General features: G+C 43.3%; 1 long non-coding RNA gene across 1 annotated transcript; it reads left to right on the top strand.

The window, feature by feature from the left end:
- The first annotated feature begins 2,652 nt into the window (after nt 1-2,652).
- Nucleotides 2,653-7,532, top strand: LOC123381688. The gene is made up of 2 exons (XR_006588996.1): nt 2,653-3,299; nt 6,661-7,532. It is a non-coding gene; the product is annotated as an uncharacterized LOC123381688 (long non-coding RNA).
- Nucleotides 7,533-9,010: the final 1,478 nt, after the last annotated feature.

Genomic DNA, 9,010 nt, shown 5'->3' with positions numbered 1-9,010 from the left:
AGATGAATGTAAACCACCCAGAATTGTGGTTCTGCGTATCATAAGAGGAAAATGAAGCATCCGAACGCAGCTGGAGGCTTCTTCAAGCTGTAGCAGACCGACCCTCTCCCATCCTCCGGACCCCACTCTCCAGCTTTCCAGCCCGGTGAAACCGACAAATGCCTACGTTCACGTCAAGCCCGGCCCACTGCGTAGAATGCTTTTCTCAGCACTCCTGTGGTTCACTTCTAAACATGCCTACACTCTGTATATTTTAACTCCCTTCCTCAGAAACACCCATTCTGATCCTTTTCCCCTCCGCAGTCTAAATTTGACCCCTAGTAATGGTGTCGTTACACTATGTTTTATTTTACCACTTGTCATTATGTACTTGTTTATGTGGCATTTGTTTATTACTTGTCTGCTCCACAGGACTTGACTTTAATTAAGTTCATCGGACGGCACACGCTTCCGTTAGTGTTTTGCACGGCATCTTGCCACATAGAAGGCGTCCTAGATATTTGCTGAAAAATGTGCTTTTCCCGGGCTCTATAGAAACAGGTGCATGTAGCTTGTTTATTGTATGCTGCCATTTCTCTCTCTCCCCGCCCCCCCATTGATACAAATATTTGTAATCCCCAATGCCACTCATAGTGGCACATATGAGTGCTCAATAAAACTGAAGTTGAATGGGGTCTGTATGACTTACACCTAAACTTTAACATTATGGACGGGAAGCATTTCAGTTCAGTCTAAGTCATATTATTAAGCACCCAATAAAGTGTCAGACTTTATGTATGGTACTGAAGACACAAAAATGTGTGAACTGACAGTCTAGAAAGGAAGACAGACCCACAAAGGGATAATTATAGGCAAAATGTTGCCTGAGCAATGAAAAAGATATACATAGTGCATTACAGTAGCACAGAGGAGAGAGATGCCTCATTGGCTAGCCTGGTCTGAATCTTCCAAGTTCAGAGTTAGAACTGTGAAGAGTGCGTATGTGTGAACAGCTGCCAGGTGCCGGGGGTGGGGGTCAATGATAAAGAATGATTCAGGGGCGCCTGGGTGGCTCAGTTGGTTAAGCATCCGACTTCGGCTCAGGTCATGATCTCACAGTTTGTGAGTTTGAGTCTCGTGTTGGGCTCAGAGCCTGGAACCTGCTTCGGATTCTGTGTCTCCCTCTCTCTCTGCCCCTACCCCGCTCACACTCCGTCTCTCTCAAAATAAATACATGTTAAAAATTTTTAAAAAGGAATGATTCAGTAGCAGTTTGATGCTCTGAAGCATGAGGCAGAGAGTTGGTGGCGGTGAGGCTCGAAGGGTAAGTCATGTTATGATCTTAGAAGATCTACAAAAGAAGGTATGGTTTTCCTTTATGTTTTCCTCCATGACCTGAACATTGTAACTGCTGACATTTTTCTTGGTCAGCGAGACCAAGGCCAATATTACAAAACACAGGAAACTGTCAGACAGGAAGTTTGAATAATTTATTCATTCATTCCTTCAGTGACTGTTTACTTAGTATCTGCTGAGAACTAGGCACCGAAGATACTTACAGATTCAAATAAGATACAGTGTTTATCCTATCTAAGGACTGCAGTATAATGAGGGAGACAGGAGAATAAACAAGAGGAAAATACAATAAGTATAAAAGTATAAATCAGCAGAAGTAAAATATTTTGGTCTTCGGACTCCTTTATTTTCTCCTGAACACTACTGAAGATCCAAAAAGACTTTTGTTGATGCGGGATATATGGTACTATATATATGTAGTATTCGAAATTAAAACAGAATATTTAAAAAAGATTTATTATCAAAAAATTAACATAAATAATGTACTTTAATGAAAATAACAGTATCTTATTATTTTTCTTTCACAAAAAAATTTAGTGACAAAAGTACCATTGTTTCACATTTTCACACACTTCCATGCCTAGCTTAGTAAGTGTTAGATGCTCATGTTTGTTTCTGCATTCAGTCTGTTGCAAGATGTTGTTTGGTTGAAGTACGTGAAGAAAATCCAGGCTATGTAGTTGGAAGAGGGGGGAATATTTCAATAGCCTTTTCTAATAATTATGGATATGCCTCTTTCACATTATACCAAAACTTGACAAAAGTGATGGTTTCTTAAAATTTAGTTGCAATGTAAAATCTGAAATTGACAGACTTTTTGTATTCTGTCAGATAAAAATGTATCAGTCTACCTTGCGCTTTGAGTGGATCTTTTAACTAGGTGTGATTTTGTCACATCAGGTATTAGTCACGTGGAAAATATTGGTTCTCTGAGTGACCCGTAGATGCATCTCACTATAAAACATCAGGTAATAATATAAACATAATGTAAATATGCTAAGGTAATGAAACATCGTAAATAAACATAAGCGTTTTAAAAAGGTATTACTGGGGCGCCTGGGTGGCACAGTCGGTTAAGCGTCCGACTTCAGCCAGGTCACGATCTCGCGGTCCGTGAGTTTGAGCCCCGCGATGAGCTCTGGGCTGATGGCTCGGACCCTGGAGCCTGTTTCCAATTCTGTGTCTCCCTCTCTCTCTGCCCCTCCCCCGTTCATGCTCTGTCTCTTTCTGTCCCAAAAATAAATAAACGTTGAAAAAAAATTAAAAAAATAAATAAATAAAATAAAATAAAATAAAATAAATAAAAAGGTATTACTATCACTGCTGACCTCATCGGAAGAGTCTTTAAATACAGGGAAGCTGTAGTGGTGATAAGCTTAGCAAAATTCTAAGTTGCGTTGGGAAGTTCAAGTTTCGTCACTTGAAATACTGTCAGCGGTTTTCTTGAAAGTGACAAGTGACTGGCTCACTTTGTTCATTTTCTAGGAAAATGTTGGCTAGATACTCACGTCTAAATAGCCACAGTGGTAACAGAAGCCATTCTTTCCAGGAAAAAAAATGGCATTCCACGAACGGATTCCGCCTGCAACTCAAGCACACAGGTGCCTTCCTTCAAGACATCCATGGGAGCAAATCCTACTTCAGTAGGCGGAAGTGCTTTGTCCCACACCGTCATGGAGAGTTGAAGACTGTGTACTAAAGAGCCAATTCTAATGAAAGCAATACTATCTCCTGTTTCACCGAACACAATATTAAGTAGGACAAGCGTCTGCTTGTTTTCACTTTATGCGCGTGATGGTGGTGAGCTCACTGAGTCCCAGCCCGGTTTGGAGCTACGGCCACGATTTGCGCCCAGAGGCTACGCCAGCGAATACGGTGTTTATCCTGTCTAAGGAGTCGCTTTTGCGCCAGGGGCGCAATGCTGATGTGGTGGTTCCAGGAAGAATCAACGGACTTTTGAAAAGGTATGGAGCACTTTGGATGTTTCAGCACCACTCATGTTGGCTATCAAACGTTCATGCAGAAAGATGATCTTCTTTGATGATTACTTGGTGCTGATACTGGATAAATGCCAGCAAAATAGCCATGTTCATAGATGCTTCCATTTCTAAGGCCAAAGTACGATTCTGCAGAAGAGAGAACGGCTCAGTCTTCTTGTGTCCAGCTAGGTCATTAATTCAACAAGTGACTGTATTGTTGAAAAGTGGCAGGGCTATGAATTCTTTGCGCTGACTTTTCAGCCAGCAGGCTTCCAGCATTTATTTCCACCAAAGGAAGCTTCGTTTTCTCACACCTGCCATGTATGTGTCTCCAGTCAGTGCAGTTTGATGATTTACCCTGTGAGATACCTCTTGGGGCTTCTTCATTTGTAGTTCAAAAGATATAAGGAGTACTTTTTTTTTTTTTGCATGTAAGAGCTCATTACATCTAAGTTTAACGTATTTCTAAGTCATTCATCTTTTCCCACTATATTTTGTTGAATTTTCTTTTGTATATTGAATCTAATTCAGCCAAGGAGAGGACATTAGTGACACGAATCAATTTCTGAAAACAATTTTTTGTTACTTTGAAAAGAGGGGTTTTTTTCCCCCAACTCCGCATCTTGAGTAAATATCCCAAGAATATTGGTTTGAAGGGGTGCCACATTGTGAGTGTACATACACCATAGGTCATCCCAAAAAACGTGAAGAAGAGGGACTGCTGGCCCAGAGTTTGGGTTGAGATGTATTTTTTCCCAGTTAGTAATAACGTATTTACCCGTTTTCACCGAGTACTCACTGAGCCCCAAGTACTCACCGAGCACCTGCAGTACTCACTGAGGACTGCAGGTGTCCGATCAGTTTGGGGAGGAGCTTCTGGCTCCAGAACAGAGCCACGTTGGTTGGTTGTCCCATATGCTGATGACCTTTCCCTACTTGAGTGACGCTGTCACCGACCTAATGTATAGCATACCATTAAAATCCAGTTTGATGCTATGAGCCTATGGATGAGGTTTTAACTGCAGAGCATAGGTTGTTAGTCCTCAAGGGACTTACAAGCCATGTAGTCCACAAATACATGGCAAGTGCCAAGAGCTTCAGTTACTTGCCTGAGTTCACCTGCTAATTAATGGTAGGGCTGAGCCAACAAGTTAATGCTTTGACATACAGTGGAGGTGAATTAGGAGCAAAGTCACATGCCAACTTTAGGGGCAACTCCCTCCCGGAAGGAGGAACTACATGACCTAGCTGAATTGTCACAACAACAAACAAATCATAGCAAATTAATGGGAGATTTAAGGATATTCAAGCTGACTTTGCTAATAAGCAATATTTGCCAACCTTGAAACCTAAGCCTGGATGAGATGGAAATCAACTTTACTCCAGTGCATTAGAAATGTAGTATTTGATACATTTGAGTTATTTCCTAGATTAAAATTTTAATGTAAATTTCAAAAAGTGAGATTGGTGTGTTTGGGGAAAACCCTAGAAACGACTGCCCTCTATGTTAATATTTCCTAAACCCATTCTTGGTTTCCATGCCAGTTATCAAGGGGTTCTACTAGAATTATATTTTGTAAGTGTCCGATTTCACTCCCTTTTCTTTTTCTGCAATCCAACAATACATCCCACTTGCCTTTCTCCCCTCCCCTTCCTGGCCCCAAACACTCCTTTTTGGAGCATTCAAATTCCAGAGAACAGTGAGCTCTAAGCCACCAATCCAAAGCAACTTTTACAGCATCTTATTCTGTACCTTTATATGCAGGCAAATCCTCCCCATCTCTCCTCTGTCCCCACCCCACAACTGTCCCCTCCGGCCCCACCATCCCTGTATTTTCCCACCTGGCAAATAGCCTCACTGAATTCTGGGTGGTGGGCATTGACCAGACTTCAATACAAACGCTCCTGTTGAAAATGGCACCAACTTAGGTGAAGAACAAAGACACTTCAGCTTCAAAGCGGAAGCTCCAGTTTCTGCACAGAAGGGGTTTCACACAACTCCGGTTAACAACAACAACCACCTCAGGGGAAGAAAAGTCCCCAACTACAAAGAAATGCCAAACAAGCAGTCATCAGCCTTTCTTTTCTTCCTCTGGCAAGTTTAGCACAAAACCTGATCAGGAGAGCAGTTCTTGGATAATTGGTTGGACCGTGACGGCTGCTAGTAGCATTTCTTCAGCCTCCTGTATCCCAGAAATTTATGGAGATCTGAGTGGTCTGTGTTCACCCAGGCTTAGAGATGTGCAGCGACCATGGCATGGCACTGGTTTGCTAGAGAAGGATTCTGACAACCCAAAAATAACAGGCCAGGTCTTGGTTTTCCTCTCCTCTCCTCTCCTCTCCTCTCCTCTCCTCTCCTCTCCTCTCCTCTCCTCTCCCTCCCCTCCTTCTTTCTGTTGTTCCCTCTCTTTTTTCTCCCCATTATAGTCAAATGCTGGGGTGTGGCCACACAGCACTGGCAAACACATACTTCCTCTAATTGCCATGTTTTTGAGGGAAAGAAATTGGAAAGAGTGAGAAAGTAGGGGTTGAGTATGTAGGGGAAGAGACAGAATGAAAGTTGAAAATAATAAACAATTTTTAAATGTTACCTTTCCCCTGTCCATAAACCCAAGAAGAGAATGAAAGAGAATGTTTTCGGGTTGATAGAGGCCTGACTCAAAATGAAAGGGGGCATCAGTCCTTTGTGGGTTGAGGCATGAAAGTAAACAAGTCTGACACACAATATGCTAAAGTTCCCATTCTCGTTCTGTTAAGATATTTCTCCAAGCTTATAACGTGAGAGATCTCTTTTTTCCTTCGATCCCTCTGCTCCCTTTCCCTTCCTCCACCCCAAACTCTCCGTTTTCCCCATCTCCCTGTTGGTCTCTGTTATCCGAGAGGTGGACAAGAGCCAGGCTTAGCTGCGGTTCTTTGCCACGTCACTAGCCACACCAGTTGTTGAGGAAAATCTGGCACTGAGAGATGAGACCATCTGTGGTGAAGTTTAAACCTATTTACCTCTCTGGCAAGCTGGTTGAAGCCTCTCTTTCTCTGAATTCAGTGAGGCTGAAGATGACAAATACAGTGGGATTAAAGCCATGGGATGAAGTTTGGGCAAAACAAAACCTTTCCCCAAAGACAGCTCATAGTGGTTGTCAGCCGTAAGGATAAGCAAATCCCTAGAGTCCAGAGCGTATAGGCAAGGGGCACTTCTGCCCTGGGTTCCACTGTCTGTGCACTTGAAGGAGGCAGACAACTGGCTGCGTTACAGTCTGGGCTTTGGGTCTTGGGAAATGCAAACTGGAATCTGCTTCTTTGTTGAATGATCTTGGAATGATCCTGGGCTATATTTTGTGATTTGCAGGGCAAACATCCTGCTTCAGAGAACTGTTCTCAGATTCAGCTAATGATCTGCAGAAGAACACCACCATAGTTCTAACCTGAAAACAGGACTCCACAGCTTGACCAATTACCTGAACCACAACACTTGAGTCCAAAGGATTTTGGCTGCTTCCAAAAGTCCAATCAACCCTTAAAGCTACCAGTGAGACTATTCAGACGAGCATGAAGTGAGCTCTGAGGTCAATGCCAAATGCTTTGGACAATGGCAGGATCCCTGGGCAGAGGCCAATTTACCATGAAGCTAATAAAGCTTAAGCTTCTGGGCCCCTTTTGAGGCCCTGAGAGGGGTCCTAGCAATGTGTTCACATATTTGCCTTTTTGTTGCAAAATTTGCACAAGTAAGTCTCAATGAGTCAACTTCTCACCCTATTTCAGCTTCTCCTCTGCTATATTTCCCCCCGCCTGTTGCATGGGGTTGGAGTCATCCAAGGCAGTTGAGTTAGAGATACGTTTAATCTGAATTTAGTGAGATAGATTTATGAGGATCAAAGTCACTTCTGTGTTTGGTCACTTTATTGCTGGCTATCTCGGTATAGGAATGGCTTCCAGGTACACACCTCCAGCCCACTGGGCTGGTCCATCTGGCATCATGACACAAAACGGCAGGGCCAGACGTTGACTCTCGCTATGAAAGTACTCGTGCTTGGCACGGGAAATCTCTGGGCAGTGGAGGAGGGGAAACGAGTTTTAAACTGTGCCCAGCCAGAGGCTGGTCTGTGAAATGGGGAAGAATACATTGTGAGGTTATAATAAAGATGAAACAAAATAAAGTGTGTTAGAAGTGTTAGCCAGTGTCTAGCATTGGTTGGTAAATAAAGGTACTGTTATTTCTTACTTGGAGCGTCTTGGTATCATCTCCATGAAAACCAGGTATCAGAATACCTGGGAGATGGTGATAGCTCTTGAAACCTATCATTAAAAAAATTCTTTGTATTCTTTATTTACTTTTGAGAGACAGCGAGACAGAATGTGAGTGGGGGAGGAACAGAGAGAGAGAGAGAGAGAGAGAGAGAGACAGAATCCGCAGTGGGATCCAGGCTCTGGGCTGTCAGCACAGAGCCCGACGCGGGACTTGAACTCACAAACCACAATGTCATCACCTGAGCCAAAGTCGCACATTCAACCAACTGAGCCACCCAGGCACCCCATTGAAACCTATTATTTTAGAAAAGGTTACTTTTCTTTCTTCTTTCTTTCTTTCTTTCTTTCTTTCTTTCTTTCTGCCTTTTTATTGTCAAAATGACTCATGGGAGAAAATATCGAGGAAACTGGTTCTCTGGATCCTAGATGAAAGCACTGCACTCACTCTAAATGCTTAAAATTTTAAACATCCTCAAAGTGCTTCATCAATAGGACATTCACAGGAATCAAGACCTTTCAAATGCTACTAGTAAGAAGCAAAGTCCACCTCATATTATTAAGCGGAACTTTGCTTTGTTTATTGCTAGATTCTCTGAGGATAGGAAGAACATATTTGGGCTTGACAATGTGCGGTGCCTGTCCCTTGAAATAGATGCCCAACAGTGACTGTTACACATATCCGATTGTTCTTTTTATTGGTTCATAGCCCATGGCCTCTACCCAGTCTGAGTTTTAAAGATGAAATTGAAATGGACCATGTCCTCTCTATTTGTTACCATTTCTAAAGTAACGGTTGAAATCATCTCTAACTAGAGAGAGAAAAAAAGAAAATGACACCTGAAACATTTTTGTCAGTTACTAAACAATCGGCAGGCCAAAAACAAGCTTTTCTCTGCAGAAAAAGGCCACAGGCCCCTGTCCTCTGCCTAGGCTACATTCTGTTACACATTTTTCGGCTCGCCCACCCCCCCCCCCCCGCCCCTGCCCTGCAATGTCCAAAAGAAAAGAGGTGCCTCCTTTAACTGAAAGCAACTTCCCCCACATTGGAGAACCAGATCCCTGGCCCTTTTAGCCCCGGCATCACCTTGGTGAACCTTCAAGAATGTGCCCATACACAAAAGAGAATTTGCTCCTCCTTCTGGGAAATGCTCCCTTAGGGCCCCATCAGGTTTGCCAGAACCAGTTGAAAGTTCAGCAATCTTAACTGTACTTCAGGAGGTCAGATCTAGCTGAGGTCCAGGCTATAAAGTGTTAGCTTGTAGGTGTGGACTGCAGTGCAGAGAGAGAGAGGGAGAGAGGGAGAGAGGGAGCGAGACAGGGGGACCCCGCGCGTCCCGCAAAGTGCCTCTCTCCTGCACCCAGCCATGAGTGTATGAAATAATTCCTCCTTTGTCCACCAGCTGGCTTTCAAAGCTGTCGGGATGAGCCCTGCTGGACCTGTCTGGGAAGCT

This window comes from Felis catus, chromosome D4, assembly GCF_018350175.1.
Source record: "Felis catus isolate Fca126 chromosome D4, F.catus_Fca126_mat1.0, whole genome shotgun sequence".
NCBI lineage: Eukaryota > Metazoa > Chordata > Mammalia > Carnivora > Felidae > Felis > Felis catus.
The sequence above is the reverse complement of the archived record's forward strand: the minus strand, read 5'-3'. Positions and strand labels throughout refer to the sequence as shown.